Source organism: Rhynchophorus ferrugineus, unplaced genomic scaffold (assembly GCF_030347505.1).
Source record: "Rhynchophorus ferrugineus isolate W39M unplaced genomic scaffold, kcgeb_rfMv2 rfM3, whole genome shotgun sequence".
In the NCBI taxonomy this organism is placed as follows: Eukaryota; Metazoa; Arthropoda; class Insecta; order Coleoptera; family Curculionidae; genus Rhynchophorus; species Rhynchophorus ferrugineus.
The window spans coordinates 68,683,960-68,704,560 of NW_027472582.1; the positions used below are offsets into that span (position 1 = coordinate 68,683,960).

The 20,601-nt window shown below is 31.0% G+C and overlaps 1 protein-coding gene across 4 annotated transcripts in view; it reads left to right on the plus strand.

Moving 5' to 3' along the window:
• Positions 1 to 20,601, plus strand: part of Ten-a (Teneurin-a transmembrane protein) — a 1,091,387-nt gene that overhangs the window by 646,094 nt on the left and 424,692 nt on the right. The gene's annotated exons all lie outside the window — the stretch shown is intronic.

The following is a 20,601-nucleotide window of genomic DNA, read 5'->3' on the forward strand; positions in this document are numbered from 1 at the left end:
TAATTTGGACATCAACCACCAAGCTTTGGAAGACCTATTATCGAAAATGTGGTGGTGTGGATAATTATAAGCACTGTAAGGAATCATATATTACAAACTGCTCCCTTACGATAGAACTATGAATTCGAACAATTTGACAAAAAAGTGTTGCCGGTGACAAATACACCTTAAGGTTAGCTTGTGAAAATAGTCCGAAGTTAAGGGATCTGTGAGAGAGACCCATCAATTTGTCTTCAATATGGTAACAAACCATGAAGTAAAAGATCAAATTATATATTCTGTATTAATTCTATATTTTAAAAGATCCTTCTCAAAATCATTCTGTTACAGCTATTTTTTAGATATATGCTTTTATAGACCAGTATCTATCTCATATTTTATTGCTAAATTATTACCAGATAGACAAGTAACACTTTTTTTAAATAATTTTAAATGGCGTTTTAATTTCCTAAAATATCTCATTTCACATTCAGTTTTTAGCTCTGTGAAGGATCTTTCTTGATAATTTACACTTTTGTAATTGTTACATTTATTATTACTGTACTTTTCTATTTTTATAAAGAATTAATTTGTTTCTCAATATCCTTAAGATACTGGCATTGTTACAAACGCGCCGAAAGATTCAGGCTTCTGATTGCTGAAATCCTTACGCATGTCCTGGTTTTCGATAAACAACACGAATTGTGATACATTACTGTAGCTGAATGTAATGTTCATTATATAACTTGATAATAATTAAATTTATGTCTTGTGATATGCAGACATACGAAGGCATTTTAGTAATGCTTCGAAGATTGAGGATTTGTGAACACAGAACGTAATTGTATAGATTTTTGATACATTCAACATCAATTTCAAATAATCTCCATTAGAAGTAAATAATGATGAAACTACTTTTACTATCAACAATTTTGTAGTCGTTATGGCACACCAAATAACGTCTCCTATTTACAAGAATAATATGTACATTTTTCAGAACTTTTTTATTGTTGGTCTAATTGTTATGAGTTTCTGGACATACTTACAATAATTCACCGGTAAAGGATTCTGCTAATCATTATTTTGATTTTGATGACAGTTGTTTGTAATTTTTATTTGTTATATTGCCTGTAGAGGTATATATGTAAAGTATTGCCATCTGTATCAGTTGTAGTATAAAACCAATATTTTATAAATTATCAAATAATATCTTCAAAATTCCTATGGAATATCCCTATTTTCAGCAAATATTAACAATTTTATTGTATATATATATATATATATATATATATATATATATATATATAATACAACGGTATTTCAATAATATTTTCGCGTTATATTCCCTTTGGAGCCCTGAAATCTCTTTTGAATAGTTCATCTCCAATTTATATCATAGTTATAGCTAAATATACGTATTCCATGAAATAATACAGCATTCAACAAATTCATTTGATACTATGTAGCCATTGCATTTATTTTAAAATTAATTTGGAAAATAATAATCCGGATTATGCGGCAAAGGCGCCGAAATATATTTAATTTAGAAAAACGGGACCATACAATTCTCGTAAACCAAAATGCACTTAATCCGCATTTTATAAAATTTTTATGCGGACTTGCTTTATTTCCACTATCGTGACTTCACGGAGATCCGCATGCAGCTTTTAAATTATGCACCAGGAACTCGTCCTTTAATGAGAAACATCGCAGGTTCCAGCCGGAGCTTAAAATTACATGGCGTTATCCCACATGCAACAATGCTGTTTTCGTATGAGATTATTTCGTTTTTCTTAATCGTGTCGAATATACTAACTAGCTAAACTTTATATAAACTTTATATATTTATAAATATACATATTCGGTAGGTCTGAGAATCGGCTACTATCGATTTTTCAAATCCCTAAGGGATAAAGGGTATCCCCCATTTTTTTTTGGTAATTTTTTTTATTATGTGGCATTAAAAAATACATACAACCCTAAATTTTAGCATTGCTATCACCAACCCCTGTTTTTAAATAGTCATTTTAATAATTTTAACATTTTTTATCCCGCGCTCGATAACATCAATTATTATCTCTTGGTAAGTTATTCCCTCCATGAGTCCACCGGTGTCACTTCTTACCCAGTACACAGCATGGAGTAGATATGACAACGAATTCTCAAAATATATTCAAATATATTGTCAAGTAATTTTATTATTTATTTATTAATAACAAATATTATTGAACATAATTCAATATTAATAACTAAGGAAATTATTAATTTTGAGTTTAATTCGCACGTTCAGTTAATTATTTCATTTCTGCACAATCATTGAAGCGCAAGATGCTCTCACTAAAGAAATATTTCCCGATGTACACACGAATTACATAAATCTCGAGTGGCTTACATAACGAGCATTTTTAGCGTCATAAAATGTGGACGTTGACAATTTGAATCTGAAGATATAACAGTTATTGCCAGGGGACTTGATATCATATAAATCTATTGATACAGTTTGCGATGCTGAGTTTTTGAACTCACTGGATTTGCCAGTCAAGCCACCGCATAACTTACAATTTAAGTTTGAATCTCCAGTTAGTTTGCTTCGTAATTTGAACCTGCCACTGCTATGGAACGGTACGCGATTAGTCATTAAAAATTAATGAAAAACGTTATCGGAGTCACCATTTTAAATTACAAGGCTAGGTTCGAGGCGAAAATATATTCATACCACGAATACCTATTATACCCGCAGATGTGCCAATTCAATTTAAGCGTATTCAATTTCTGATTAGATTGGCATTTGCAATGACTATTAATAAGTCCAAATGCCAGACAATGTCTGTTTATGGCTTAGATTTGAGCACACCATGTTTTTCACATAGAGAGTTATAACATACGTTGCATGCTCTCGAGTGGGTAAACCATCAAGTTTGTTTATATTAGCTAAAGACGGGCTAATAAAAACTACTTTTCACGCTGTAGCATTAAAAGACTAATATAATGTAATGAATTAATGAAAATAAATTAATTAATGAAAATTAATGTAATAAATTAAAAAAATTTATGTTTGGTGTTCGTTCACAGCGCTCCATGCCTTTTTTTACACTTACACCACATCCTTATACACTTCCAATAAATTAGTTTTTTTTTTCTACACTAGAAATTCTCTAAAAATTATATGCATGGCAAAACAAGGTTTATTTAATATATATACAGTCTAAACTTTGTGGCTATATGTATGGGAGTATTATCATGTTGCAATATGGCAGTCTTTACCAGAAAGATGGTAGGATAGTAAAAACATCGTCATTGAGGATGTTGATCATGGCAAGCAATGAGGAAAGCAATTCAAATTGAAAACAATAATTTCACTATTTGTGAATTTTTAAGAGGTGATGAAACTGTGAGTGTATTAGAACTATAAGCTTTGGTTAACTTTTCAATATGCCTAAATCTACAGAAGCATTCATAGCATGGAATATCTCAACAACAAACTATTGCCAATTTCTCCAGAATTAAGAATCTATTAAAAAGTGTTTTTTCGTCTCCATACCCATCAAAACTAATATTTACCATAATCTGGTGTAGTATTTAATCAACATTCATCAAATACGAAGCCGCGTCAATAAAATATCCTATAACAATATAAAGAGCAATATCGTGTGTGGTGTAAATAAAACGTCGCTTTCTCTCCAAGAAGTCTTCGGATGTATTTAAAAAAAAACAGGTATATCATGTTAAAAATTCCACATTAACTGGATTCAGCGTATGTGGTATGTGACAGCAAGTATCAGAGTATAAACCCAAAATATGTTCAGATGGAAGAATATGAAAACTATGAAGGTAAAGGTGACTATTTTAGTGCCCCTTAAAAATATATAAAAGTAGCTTTAAAAGTAGCAATTTTCTTAGAAATTTAATGTATTTTGCCTAAGTATTGAAATCAATATGTTGTGGCTGAAGACTACTTAACCTAAATAGTTTTCAACAATTTTTTTTTCAACCTTTATGTTAGTAATACCACCAAGGAAGTGTTTTTGTTTTATTTATCATTATCTAAATCATTTTTAACATGTTTGCCTTAGATTTTAGTGACCGTTTTGTTGTTTTCTAAGGTATTTAGATCATATATTTTGGTTTCTTGATAAACAAAAATAAGCGGAATAGAAATAATTGAACATGAACATTAGTTTGGTTTAAGTTTTGATTATGTGAATGTCCACAAGTAACTCTAACTACAAAATTTATTCCAAGGTAAAATTTGATAGATCCATTCCCCAAAAGGTTTTGTCAAGATTATTTTACCTGAGTCTTACGAATACCAATATATATATATATATATATATATATATATATATATATATATATATATATATATATATATATAATTTTGCTGGTCAGAGAAGCTATTTGATTATATTTTGATGCCTATCACCGCAGCCTATCACCACAATATTGCCACCCAAATCATACAGAAATCTTTCTTATGCTTGAACAGGGGAAGCAAGGAGGCCAGCAATTCAAAATGAAAAAAATTATTTTACTAGGTGCATTATTTAAGAGGTAATGACACTGTGAGTGTATTAGTACTGTAAGCTTTGATTAACTTTTCAATATGCGTAAATCCACAGAAGCGCTCGTGGTATAGAATATCTAGAAAACTATTGGCAATATCTCCTGTATTAAGAAACGAATAAAAGGTGTTTTTCGTCTCCATACCCATCAAAAGTAATATCTACCATAATCTCGTGTAGTTTTTAATCAACATCCATCAAATATGAAGCCGCGTCAATAAAATATCCTATAACAATATACAGAGCAATAACGAGCTAATTTATTACACAACGGATAACGACCACGGCAAAAGGTGGTGATATTGGACCAATATCATTTAAATGATAAATTTACGGTCAGCTTGGGATTCGCCTCACAGGTCGAGTTATAAAACTGATGGATAATTAGATTACAAATTACGATTTTAATGAACCAGCGCGCAGAGTATTATAGAGAATTATATAATATTTTGAATATTGGATATATATGTGTGTCTATGTGTATATTCGCATTGCCTTTTTGATCAACTGTACCGAAGTAGTTATTACGTAGCCGTTTGGAGTAATGATGTTTGTAGTAACTGCATAATTTTGAAAAATAAAAAAAATATCAAACGTTTCGCCACATCCGATATACAGATGACGATACAATCTGTTATTTTATGTTTATGTTTTGGTTTTATAATAAAACAACTCTAACCTATAAATTATTGTTGCCGTGTAATTAATAGTTATTTTAAGTTATTCGATAATATATGCATTAGATGTACTAATGCATATGTACTAATGTTAAAATAAATTATAATTCATAACATTTTTGTTTGATTATTTAGATTAGAATTTTGTTATATGTCAGAGCCAACATGTACTCAGAGTTGTACTGTAACAAAACTCATAGCGGCAACATTGCGACATTTTGACAGGTCACGTATGTCACTACTGTTTTGAATAGGCTATATATTTGAACTTATTATCCCTTCGGATGAAAGTATTAGAGAGGAGAAATTGTAGCGTAATAAATTCTTGACCAACCCCCCATACAAATTCGTTATATAATAATATATACCCTTAATTTAATCTTGCACTTAACTTTATCGCGCCATTTTATACCCTGGTTTGCACTTTTCTAGCGGGAATCTGACCAACGATTATATTAATGACCATATAAAAGCACAATATATTTCTAGGGTGTCCCTTATCTCGATTATTATTCAACGTTTAACAGGTAGAACATAAAGTAGAAATTCTTGGGTGTCACGCGAAGAGGACATTTTTTAAATTATCGTCCCAGACCGAATGGATTAATAGTTTCAAGGTATACAGCAGAGTAGAAAAAATAACATGATTTACCTTGATGATATCACGATACTGATGTGTGATAATAGAATGAGGCTAGGACTCCTATCGGAAATAAATGAAAAAAACAATGGAAATATGATGCCTGGGCGTATTCGTTATTGTGGTATGTGCGAATAATGTATCAGAGTAATGGCGTGACAATAATTGTAATTGCACTAAAAAATGCTTCTAAAAATTTTACTGTGTTAACTGCCTTGTTCACGTAATCGAGCTAGTATAGCAGGAAAATAGATTGCATTTTTTTGGTATATCACATATTCGGAATACCCACGTACCAGAAGAGTTATTTTTCAAACTCAAAGTCACTACTTTGTTATTTAATAATTGGTTGAGGTTCCATAATGTATGTACATAATTAAGCTTATTTAATCAGCGTTTTACATTTTTTTACAATCCTGTGGTGCCTAGCGAAATTGTTGAAGCTTGTTTAGATACGAAACTCGACTAAACCTGTTTTGAATGCGAATTTATTGTTAGGTCTATAAATAATTTTTTTTATTTTTATTGTAAAAAATCGGCACAATACAAGTATGAGTATAATCATAGTATAAGTGAGTATCTGTAAGAAGTGAAGTGCTGCTCAGATAGGTCACAACTCATATATCCGAATAAGTAATAATCAGAACCAGTAAGGTATGGAAAATATATCGGATGGGGTAGCAGTTCGAACGATTTCATCAGTTTTTGGCAATTAATAGTATACCCCACCAAGCTGATCCCACCAAATGAAGATTAGCTTGAGGCAACAGATATTCTTTGCCGTTGATATTGATGCACGATCAAATGGTCTCCGATGATATTTCTCATTTTGAGTTATTGTAATGGTCCACTTTTCATTGCTAGTAATAATATTGTGCAGAAAACCTTTGAAATTTTCCCTTGGAGTAGAATTTCACCAAATAAAATGTTCAATGAATTTCTCTCGGCTTCAATTAACACATCAGAAGAAACCCACGCTTTTGGATCACTGCCATGTTCGTTAATAAAAATGAATAATAATAGTAATTAGAAATGACTGTTTGTGTTACTCCCGACAATTTTGCAAATTCTTCTTGCTCATCAATGAATAATACCTTAAAATACTGGTCTTCGAATTTTTTTTGGCTGCCTAACGCTCTTTGTTTTCAGTGTCATACTCACAACTTTCAATACGTCAAAACCACTATTTAAGTCTTGAAATCAATAGAACATTATTACCATAAGCTTCATAAAGCTTTCGATGACTTTTAGGGGCCTTTTCCTTCATAATGAAGTAAAAATAAACTTCTCGCAAATGCGGTTTACTCGCTACAATTTCAGACAGATCCATCAGTCTCAAAATTTCAGACAATCCTAAAAACTCGGTGGAATATGAAATGATCGATTCACTATCGGCTCAGATCTTGTAAAACCAAAAATAATTTGTATTTGAATGATATATTTAAAATGTCTACAATCATATTTGACAAATACATGGATTATATTAATAGATAGGTGGACTAAGAGCGAAATAGGTAGATCTACTGACTAATTTTTATAGCAACAGTGTGATGATTAGTATGAAAAGGTAATTGGTTGAAAAGTTGCTCTGAAAATAAATTATAAAAATATTCATAGATTTATCACAATAATGTAATTGAAGAAGACAATTAAATTGCTGGAATATTTGCTTAATGAAAGATTAGAAAATTACACAAAAGAAAAGTTTCCATCGCGACAACGATAGAAAAGATATATCTTTAGTCCCCTGCATATAGTCCAAGCGTATCTCCGTTCTACTACTATTTGATCCAGTCTCTGCAAAACTTTCCTGTTGGTACAAATAAAATGGGCTATATTGGGTGGTTATTTTATTATAATCTATATAAATGTGTGTGTATCTTCGGCTAAGCGAAAGTTTTACCTACGATGAAAGTATGAAATTTAGCACGGTCGAAGCTTATATTGAAGAAAAATTTCTGGGCCTAAATTTTTGTGTAAAATGAACTACAAATAAATAAATACCAATACAATGAAATAAGAAAATTTCATCCCAGCATAGTTTAACAAAATTAACAAAAATCGTCTCTCCTTTTTATTTAGGACTTCGAAATCAGCTTTTAATTTAATTTAATGTCTGGTAAACAAACAATAGCTAAGAAAAATTGTTCTTGCTTAAAGAATCATGTTAATTGATATGGTTCTGGAGACACAGTATGCCATTTTCCTACAAGCAATTCTAAATATTTTCAAGATTTCTCCATAAATTTTAGTGGTATTAGCTTCGGATTCATTTGAGTTTTCTTTAGTAAATTTATTTATTAAGTTGTGTATCAAGAGGTAAAATTAATATAATGATTGCCGGCTTCGTTGGTGCAGTGGTAAAGCGGAAAGGACGGTCCACCTACTGTTGCGATAGTCGCTGGTTCGAATCCTGCTGGGACATGGTGGTAAATTTATGTTCGTGATTTTTTAATATTGGTGAATGTCGTAGGCCAGAGTGTAAAATCCGACAAAGAAGATTATCCCAGTCACGCTAGTATCCAGGCTGGGTAAGACCGGATCTCTTGTGGGATGATTTCTGAGTTAGTCACTAGCCAGTCGGTAGGCTTAATGCCGAGGACCGTGATTCGAAGCCGACGTTAAACCGTAGGTCCAGTCCAGATAGCATAATTTTTTCAAATTTTTATTCCTCATTTATTGGTGACAAACTAGAGAACAGTGAGTAAACGAAAAAAGTTAATAGAAAAGAAAAATAATTAAATTCCCTTTTCCCATTACATAGATGTATTCTATTGAAGGTGTTATTTATTGTGGATTACTGATACTTAACTCTCCGTTACGCCAAAACGGTTATCGAAATCATTTGTATATAAATTAGCTCTGATGGACCACAAGCCCCATAAACAATAGTTATCGGCATTAAATCCACTCATTAATATTTTTAGCACTATCAATTAATTACCCGTAGGGTATTTCACCCGCTGATTGTACAGTTCCACTGTAATAGTTGATAATTTCTCCCTAAGCAAACAGTTTTGCCTCGTAAACAAACAGATGTCATTATAAAACATTCATAACGCGTCCAGCGTAATGATGATTAATCATTTAGATTTAAGTGAATATTCATGAATTCATGAGGGGTTGAAATCCCGTATCTCGGGATAAAGCGGAACTTGATAATGTAGAGGTACGCCTAGATGAAATGTGTATAAGGGATCCACCGCCGCTTGTTTGAAGTTTAATTAAAATTTTGTTTTCGACTCGTGTGTACGAATATTCGTATCGGTTTCCGAACAACGTTACCTGCAAAATATATTTTCTTGTAATATAAATAATGTGTGATGATCGCGTCTAAATTTGGACTCGCTTATTTTAATCTCGGTGCACATATTGACTAAATAAATTGTTTCTCTTCAGGTACTCTCAGGGTACGACGCTTCATATTAATATCACAGCTCTAGTTAGTTAACGCCATGGATTACTTTTAATTTCGTTGAAGTTTAGAAAAAATTATGTCAGCGTCTCCTCATTCATTGCTCGGCTTTAAAGTAGCTTCTTTTACTGAAGCTTTCTTTGTTAAGACTTTAACATTTATACGCAGAGTTGGGTTCGAGAGTTATACAAGGTGAGCTCCGATTATTGCGGCAACATCGCGCGGGAATATTTCGGCTCGGTTATTAGTCATAGCTTACGTTAGATTATCAGTTTCATAAAATTATATAAAAGCGTTGCAAGGAGCCGAAAGTTTTGTATTATTAATTTGTATCATTCCGTACAGAAATGAATATTGATAAAACATATTCGGTAGAATTTTATTTTATATTGTTTTGAACATTATTATAATATGATTCTATAATATTATATCTTATTAATAGTGATCATTGAATTTAAGAGGTATATAAAATAGAATTAGTTAACATAGTTGGCATCCAGATTTCCACCTTATTATTGTACTTACCACAGTTACAATTTTTTATCATAAAATATTTTATGGTATCGTAAATATAAACTGGAAATGAAACAGAAACGAGGATATTTCTTTTGGAAGAGAAAATTAAAGTTACATCAGAAATAAGTTTTTAGTTAAATACATTATTAATATAGAATCTGACAATGTCAATAAACACAGTTATATATTATTTGAATTTAATTGTGGTTTAGCTAAAGATTAAGAATGTACTTATTCTTACCTATTTAACTTATGAAAATGTTTTAACTCAAATATTTTAAGGTATCTCTTTTGCAATATTTAGTAAGTTTAAAAAAATATCAAAATCATTTAATTATTTGTTATATCATAACTATTAAGGTTTGTTAGTTTGTTGACATTAGACATGACTGTTGACAAACATAAACTGCTCTATATTTAAACCGTACTAAAATTATTATTTACTTTTGTCTTAGAGTGCATTACATTATCGTTAGTTTTTCATCTTTGTTTTACCAGAAACAACAACTCCGAACTATCCAGTAATTATAATTTGTTTCTCCTTCGTAACGACTTCCCAACGACGTTTTACCGAAACAACAGAAATGTGTAGCGCGCTCTAGTTTAGTACTTATCTGTAATAACAAGTACATGCATTTATTTATTTATTAATTTATATATTGTTAATTTTTAGAATTCGCTTTCAACTGTGCAATATTTTAACAAAATCAGTTAACACTACCGGAAAATGTTCCAACGTTTTCGAATTTCTTTAAATTATATATTTCTCTGTTTACAGCAACTCTATAGCGAATAACGCAGTAACATTTTAACTTCTATATATATATATATATATATATATATATATATATATATATATATATATATATATATATATATATATATATATATATATATATATATATATAGATATATATATATATATATATATATATATATATATATATATATAGATATATATATATATATATATATATATATATATATATATATATATATATAGATATAGTTATATATATATATATATATATATATATATATAGATATAGTTATATATATATATATATATATATGGGGTGAAAGAAATATGATATACTGTTAAATATATTATTTATATTTTATCTGTTTGTTATATAATTTCGACAAAGCAAGAGTTCCCTTTATTGTTGGTGTTATTAATTACGTCAACTTATAAGCCATTATAGACCAACTATATTAAAATATATTATTAATTATTTCATATTTCATTAAATATTTCATATCATTACTTCTGCTGAAATACGGCCCTGACTATACGGCATCTGTTTAAAACTACCTGAACGGTGAACGAATGAGACGGTTTGATCTATTTTCTAATAGAAAGATGGACAGCATGAGACACCATATATATTCAGTGAAAGATGCAAGTAATACATTTTATCATACATATGACAAGTGGTATATTTCTATATTTCAAGTAATACTTATACTGAACCACACAATATCACGCTGGTTCTCTTGAGCCTGAGGTCTAAGGCAGTTTTATTCAAGTTTTGTTCTCGCAGAACATCCCCATAACAAAATTCCATTATATACATATAACATTTAACAGCATATTATATACATATATAACATTTAAGAATAACATTTGAGAACAGGGCTCAAAAAACTACCTTGCGATACACCTGTTTTCCTTTCTTTCATTTTCCTACCGAACTCTATATATCCTATTATATGCAGAGATGAAAGACTTCAATGTATTCCTTCGGTCACATTTTATGGAGATTATATATAATTCTCAAGTATATGACTGAGAAAACATTCTCTTCGTATACTTTTTCAATCAAGGTGAATTGTTGAATATGTTTCAAAAAATTTAGCTGACGTGCAGGTACTAGATTTTTTACATCTATGACTCTATAATAATGCTCAATATCAATTCAGATGCCTGAAATAACAGTAAGAAATAATTAATATATATATTTTCGATCTGACGATGTCGAAGAAGAACAAATTGCCGATTTCGAAGAAATATAATGACTAGAAACATGCAGATAATGGGCCATCAAGACGTCGAAAAACCGACACAAATTGTCATCGCATCCGATCCCTTAATAAACTTTTCGAATCGACGGATAATAAACGTAAAAACAGCGCAACGGTCGATTTTTTACGGCGTGGGCGTGCTCATTTCGACGATGTTCGCCCTTTATCTCTGCCCTTTTTCCTCCTCCGGACCGGGTCTTTTTGTTTCTCGTGCATTATTTCGCGACCGAAAAGTGGAGAGCAGACATCTGGACGTTCGCGGAATTTTCTCAGTTAAAATAATAGAGGCGGCCCGGGTCGTTTCTCTTTGTTGGAGGTGACGGCGTGCCGTTCTCTCCAAGAATGCCATAAATTCACTAACCGGCTGACAATTGGAACCCCGCACGTTATTTGCTTTATCAATTTTATAGGCTGCCCGCGGAGATTCCGACAAAATTTACTTCCTTCCTGTTTAGGCATTTATAGATATACCTTTGACAACGTAATAAAATAAATGTCACGTGAAATACTGCAACATCTGAACTACCGTAGAGGTAACTCGATCTATTTTGTATATTAATATGACTCCGCTTATTTCTAACCAAATGTCACATATATTTTGTTTTTTGTTCTATAAAATTTATACAAACGAACTTTTGATCACAATGTAGACGCTTATACCTACGTATAATCTAGTTACACAATGGCATGTACATAGAATATGTGATTCTGACTGGAACATAGTGAATAATGTACTTAAAAAAGCTGTAAGGTCACAAAAGGTGAATTGAAGGTACTCAACGACCCTTAGCCATAAACTATTCCAAGTCCGTGGGTTCCCAGCACATGCATCACAATTTGGGAGTTCGCATCACAGACGACCCTTTGAATATAATGTAGAGGCTTATACCTACAAATAATCTAATTGGAACACATATTTTCTGGAATTATCAGCCTGAGATAATTAAAAAACTCTCACTATTTTATTCAGTTGATGTTACCATGGAATTTGAAAATCTAAATCCTAAAATATCTCCTCCAATTGCCGATGCTGGAACTGGATAACTGAAAGAATGACGACGAAAAGCAATCACTACATTTAATGTCTGCTACAGACAGTCTGCATCTTAAAGAATGTGCTTAAAACTCCTCACAAATCGGCAATATTGCTGCCTGCAATATTTCATAAATATCTCACAATATATCTATCTTTAAACAGAAACTTATAATAGATTATCTTTTGAATCAGCTGTACTTTTTTATAGGAGAATATATGTCGTAAGCACCTTCTAACACTCCAAAGATTTCCATTTAATTTAAAACTATAATTTTATTATTAATTAATAAAATACAAAATGGTCAATAAGCAAAAATACTAAATTAAGCCAGAAAACACGTAACTGACTTTCCTCAAGAACTCTTGGGACAAAAACGAAGTTTATGGTGACATAATTGTTATTTTTGATGATCGATGAACAAGAAATCACCACAATCCTCGAATATCATTTCAAGTAATCAACTTCTTCATTTCCATCTGAATTGCAATTGAGGGGAAGTTTGTTGAATAAAAAAAAATAATTTTGCCAAAATAATTTCTTTTAAAATGGTAGGCCGGGGATTTTTCAATTAACCTGTTAAACTATCATTCCGATACCTGTTTCGTGTGTTTTACGTAATATTGAAATTGTTACATTTTTAGTACCCACATTGTAATTCATTAAATTACTATTATATATCATAAAAACGACCAAATTAATAAAAACTGACTCTACAGTCGCGTGTAATAATAGAGGTTATTATCAATTCAACGAGCATATGGACGAAATCAGTGTCGAAAAGGTTACGTGTTATAACCGGAAATTAACTGGGGGTGCCTATCAGTTCATTTACGACCTTAAATTTGTAAGTCAGCGCTTAAGTCCATAAATTTGCTTTTTTATTGCGTGCTGAATTTGTGTCCCGCTGGTCATTTAACTGCTTAGTCACCATTAAACTCAAACATCTTGACATAATTGAAAAAATATCGTTTTTCTGCCGGCGTAACTACACATTAACAGTGACAAAATATTCATTCTTTCACGCCTTTCGGGTTTTTTCTTGAGGTGAAAAAAGAATAAATAACCAGAAACATAAAATCCAAGCCCATTTAGCTATAGACCTATTTTAAATGTAAGAAATAGGCCTGGTTTTGTTTATATGTATATTCTCTTGGACTGAATCTATTTTATACAGGTAAATATATAAAATACTATTTAAACAACTCTTGAACCATATAAAAGGAAACAAAACTACATATTTATTCATAAATCCATACATAGGTAATAAGGTAAAACCTATGTTTGTACAATGTTGAGGGTAGAAAGTGATTAAATTGATAATTCAACATTTCCGTCTATATTGATCATCATTCTGATAATTTCGAATTTTAGTACTATGGATAGTCAATTAAAACTTTTCGGCTTTTTTCTAGATAGAGCTCATATTTCTTATAAGTTAATGTAGAAATATAATGAATTAAAATAATACACAATCATAAAACAGCTTATGGTAATAATGAAATAATATAGTGAAATTTCATTAATACATTTAGAACAAAAAAATAATGAGAAATTGCCCAGAGTTAACATTCTGGTGCTTTTTATGCTTAATGCGCCAAATCAACTCTATCCATCTTATCAACTACTACTATCACTGCTACTATGCTCAGAAATTAGAAATGATAAAATATACCACCACCTGTTTGATTAAAACAATACCGTCACTCCACACAAAAATATAGGCAATAAATAATAAACACAACAATAGATGATAGAAATAACCAAGCCTTCTACATATGTACACATATACATTTAATATACATTTAATTGATAGACAAATTGCGGAAATGTCAAATAGACCAGACAGAACTATATAGAGGGTAAAAATATAGCAATATCGACACAAGAACTTTTGTACATGATGCAAAAATGTCAACTGATAGAAGTGGAAAAAGCATGAGATTATATTTCGCTATAAATAGCAATCCCACAAAATATCAAGCTAAACTAAAATGGAGATGTATAAAGCAATCTTCAACCCTAGCTTTTGGTTACGAAAACGCATAGTCAAAGGAAAATAAAATAAAACAGAAGCAGCAAAAATTAAACACCTTAGAATAGTTAGAGGTGTAACAAAGTTGGAAAAGGTTAGAAGGAAATAACAAAATCTCTCACCATCAGTAGAAAGACACATAGAAAATATATCGCTCAGTTGATGGGGATGCTTATGGAAAGCAAGGGTGGAGAGAAGGAAGCGGAAAATCACGAGGCCACTGAAGCTAATCTGGTATATAACAGAGAAATATTTCAGAAGAGTCAAAAAAGTCCAACTGAAACCAGAAAACTGAAGAGAGGCAGAAAACAATGGAACAGAAGTATACACATGGCGAAGGAGGTAAAATATAATAAACATACCATCCTTACACCTATAAGTGTTACAATAGGTATTTTGCTTTTATGTATATGATGTCTTGAACATGTTTTGAAATCTATATCAATGCATGGCCTTTAACTATATTCCAAGTTGTATCAAGAAATATAATTATAACGACCTACAAGTATTTCTGAATTAGTTAAAATACAAGGGAGTTTTTAGTTATTGTTATAGAACCATTACAGTTTCCTATGCAATCGAACTAGCCTAGGGGTATATAGAACGAAAACATAAAAATAAACTTAATTTCATTTTCAACATCAATATTTAGATTGATAATGTACTTAGATATAAACATATTAACGATTTCAATAAACACAACACGGTAAAATGATACCGCTGACTCACAGAACTACAACTACTTTTTATACAAGTATCGAGCTTTCTACATAACGTGAATAGAGCAAATGAATCTAATTCAAATGAGTTGCATGTGCAAATGCAGTTTATGAAGTTAGCTTGATTAAATTACGGTACGTATATAAATATTAATAATTCTTTCGAAAGGATATTAAAAAAACCTCCACAGTTACAGTTAAATAGATTAAATCAGCCAAGTTAAAACAATATTGTATTAAATGTGATTTTATTATATCGAAAATAATTTATATCTTCGAACATTTTATGTCGTTATTTCACTATATTTTATTATTAATATATTATTTGAAATATTATCTTCTGATATTTTCCGTTCATTTTAAATGTTCTTAGATTGACACAAAAACCGAATTTCCGTGAAAGAAGAAAAGTATGACGGGTTGCATAACATATTCTTCATAGGCCCCTTGGAATATTAAAATTGTAGATTAATATCCCTACAAAACTTGTTTGCTCTTATAATATTCGATCAAATTTTAATATAAGATTTTTTATCATAACAAGACATTGTATATATAACTACAAATTCTCCCAATATATAAGTATTTTTGTAATAAGCTCAGTTGCTTGGGATTAGAAAGCAGTCATCTGTATATGACGTGATACGTCCTCTAAACAAAAGGTCAATGTCACAAACTCCTACGACTATTCTATATTCTGAGAATATTTTATATAAGGTAAGTTATATTAAGCTTTTTTACAAGAGTGCTATTGAAAGGACACCTGTAATAAATATAATATATTTAAATGTTAATTTAGTTAAAAAGGGAACTACTAAAAAATCAGTTAGCTGTTGGGGGACATTCGACAGTAGTATTAGTAGTAGTGTAAATTACCAACACGCATAAAATTATTTTAAAATGTTTCCTAATCTATAAAAAGAAAGGCTAATCATAAACCCTTAAATTATGAGTTCTAAAAATCTTATTTCATGATTTCAATTCGAATCTATAAAAATGTATCCATTATACTACGTTTTGATTAAAATTTACTTTATAACAAATTATTAAATAAAGAATAATATTCCAACGAAAAAATTATACTACAATACAATTAATTAGCGAAGCCTTCGCGCCTTTATATCCGTAGTTGTTTGTTCCATTCTGCATTCGTTTTCCAGTTTAAAAGCTAATTTCGGTTCTAATTAAACTTCCTTGTTTATTTCTTCTGGTCTGAGGCTTAAAAATATTAGTTTTCTAAGACGGTCGAAATTGCTTCGCAAATAAAATAACTGAAAGTTTAATGTGGCTTTTTAACAGTCCAAATATATCTCTTCTCTTTCTGCTTCGCTGGTGGTTTTCATTACTAATTTGCATTGTTTTCGTTCAGCCATCAGTCGGTAATAATTTATATTTGTCTTACTAAAAGAAACTATTTTTTTATAAAAATTAGAATGAAACTATTCATATTAATATTGAACTAGGCGAATTGTTTTAATTGAGATAGAGAAAAGGCAAAAGTGGTCTTAAAGAAAAGTGTTAATTTATTCACTAACCATAATATTACAAAATTGATTGGCACTAATCTAAATTTTTAAAATCTCATAGCCAATTATTAGTAACCTGTTTTGAAATTGCTTTCAAAAGATTTTTTATTATATTTTGGTGTCTTTTTTAACAATTTTTCTACCAGTTTATCTGGACTGGACCGATAGTTTAACGTGGGCTACTGCTGGCGTGTGACCAAAGTGGAGATCACACCAGAAGACATGCGATCTTACCCATTCTGGTTAATGGCATGAGTGGGATTATTTTTCTTATCAGATTTTGCTCTCTTACCTATTGAATAGTCAAAATTATAAAAAAAACCACAAACCTAAATGTACGGCCATACCCCAGCAGTATTCGAGCTTGCGACTATCGCAACAGTAGGAGGACCGCTCTGTCTACGTAACTATTATGCTAACCAAGCCGATCCAAATTTTCAGTATTTAAATAAAATCGAATTGATGTATTTAAGAGATAATACTTACCAATTTAAAAACCGAAGTGTGTTTTGTTTACTAAAAGGAACTAGTTTTGATTAAGAGCCTTTACTTTCTTTGACTTTGACTAGCTTGAGAAATTGTATTTTATGATATCTATAGTTGGAGACACTTAAATGAAGACATATGTGTTATTAAGGCATTAATCTATTTCAATTGTATTCTATATATTGACCTAACAATTGCGAGATCTGTGTCTTTAAAAGTTTCAAATTAAATGTAATTAAATTATAAAACATTGCTTAAGTTACTTAAGTAAACCAAGAGGTAATTCTTGTTTCTACGAAATCTACGAAGTTCTACGAATTTTTATTCTTAGAGAGAAGCAATCGCAAGCTTATTAAACATACAAAAATATCACCAAAAATATCTTAAAAATTTGTTAGATTCGCTAAACAAATGAAAGCAAAAATTAATTTGTTAAAACAAAAAATTCGGCCGACAAAATAAAATAAACAGCATCTGATATAAAAAGTGACAGTATTCGTGTTGATAAATTGAGCTGTCACATTTTACTACGTCAGCGGGTGTTCTCGTTTGCCCGTTCGTTAGATGATCAATACAACAATATGAAGATATATTAAAAAGTAAATTGCGTTTGATATATTCCCAGCTTGCTTGATTTATGGAAATGGTCGAGAATACGTGACAGTCGCCTTATTGTGAGACATCTGAACATAATACGATGCTATGTTCAACTGTACAAATATATTATTATGAAACTATAGGCCACAATCTATAGAGACTGGATATTTTTTAAAACAAAAAATTTAAAAAAAATTTTGTAATTAAATCTCCTAATATGAAGACAGTGACACAAAAGAGAGTTGAAAAAACCTTTAACAATTAGCTTACGTGTATAAAGGGATTCAATTTAGCCATTAATTAATACATGAATGAACCGAAAAAAAACTAGTTTTTGAATGGTTTTAAGCAGAAACAACTTGACAATATGTATGAATGCTACGTATATATTTCACTGAACACTGGCTAAATACAGAAATCGCTTGGAGCCGCAGCGCATAGTTGATGGTCCTTCCTTTATCAAGGTAGCTAATGAGAATTATTCCATACGCATCCCAAAATATAGACGCCATAACTTTGCCAGCCGAGTGTTGCGTTTTTCCACGCTTTGGAGGGTTCATCGTGTGCAGTCCACTCGGATGACTGTCGAGTGGACTTCGGAGTGAAATGATGGAGACATGTTTCATCGATTGTCATACGTCGATACAAAACTTGGGTTTATTATGTTTGATCATCTTCTAATACTGCTCCGAATCATCAACTCATTTTGCACAGAGCCTTCTCATACCTCATCTCAGTTGTCAAAATTATTTTATGAATTTTTTAAACGTTTTCGTCGGTAACAACCCCTTTTGGGCGTCCGCTGCGTTCACCATCTTCGGTGCTTATTTCACCACGTCTAAACTTAGAACACCAATCCTTAGAAATCCTGTGCAGAAACTCGGCATCAAGCCAAGTTGTTACTTCAACTGTATTTTATCCCTTCAAAAAGCAATATTTTGTCATCACGCGAAATTTCTTTTTATCCATTTTTTACCAATAACAAAAGTTGTTTAACTCAAAATGCTGTAATTCCCAAAGTAATGATACGACAGCTGTCAAATGTATACACGCATATTTTGAGGGTTACTGCTAACTAAAAAATGTATGGATTTAATTCTAGTAGCGCCATCTATGTGTCAGGCCGGAGAGTTTTAAACTGACCTGTTATGTACGTAAATATAATAAATATTTTTACTTATATATTAGTTGTTGACAAAAACATAAAATAACAAAAATAACCTTTAGTAAGCAAGTCAAGTCATATACTTAGAAGATGCAAATGTAACTAAACAACGTTGATTTTTTCAAAAAATAAAAATATAGTTGAATTTTCTTAATGTATTTCTGCGCTTTATACAGTTGTAGTAAATCCTCTAGACAATTATTAAACCACATATTTCGTTCCAATGAAGGATCCAGGCCGAAAACCAAATCCTGCAGATGATTGGCAGTTGACTAAATATATTTACTTTGTCTAAAATTAAAGATAAAGTTTATCTTCCAGCAAATTTCTGAGAAGTATCACCTTCATCATTTGATTCATTATTTGTGTTGCTTTCCACAATTTCGACGAGTTCCTCTTCTGAGACTTATCTGAGACAATATCTGTTGTGTTCTGTGAAGATGTTCAAAACATTCTCTGTGTATTTGATGCATAACTTGTAAAATTTTAGTGATTTGTTATTTATATTTTTCAAGGGCCATGGATTTAGCGATTTGTAAACAAGGATTGGCTTTACCATAAAATTAGCTGAGGTGTTACAATAAAACAAAATAGTTAATCGGTCTTTGGCAGTACAAAATACAATATAGTAATATTTTATTGCATTATATAAACTATCTGATAAAAAAAGGATTTACGAACAAACGAATGATATCATTATCGTCTTGCAACACTAATTGGCTACATTGCCTATGAAAAGCACTGTCCTGATTAATTAAAAAAAAAGACGGCATCGAGCTGAAAAGTAAACCAACTCGCCAATTTGCACGCCAATTGGAAAATAAAAAAGTAAACAGAATCCATTTTTAAATAGATTAAAAATAGGAAGCAGGCGCACCTACCAATAATCAGTCAGGATATTTTTCCGCAGCGGCGATTTAGCACGGACTGATTAATCTTTTAAAATGAATTCCCCGTTGCGTTTTATTCCGGGATACCATTTTTCCCCGGCTACCACCCCCGCGATCTGCAGTCTTGCATTTCGTTTCGGGCTAATCAATTTCGGTAACCAATTAAAACGGTAAACAGACAGGCTAAGTATTGGAATATCATAGGGCGTTGATTGATTTTTGGAAGTAAATATAGAATTAGATACACCTATGGGAATAAAATAATTTTAATAAAAATATGAATTTGGTGTACCACCAAATATCAACCTTTCAGATTAAATTGTGATCCAAATTCA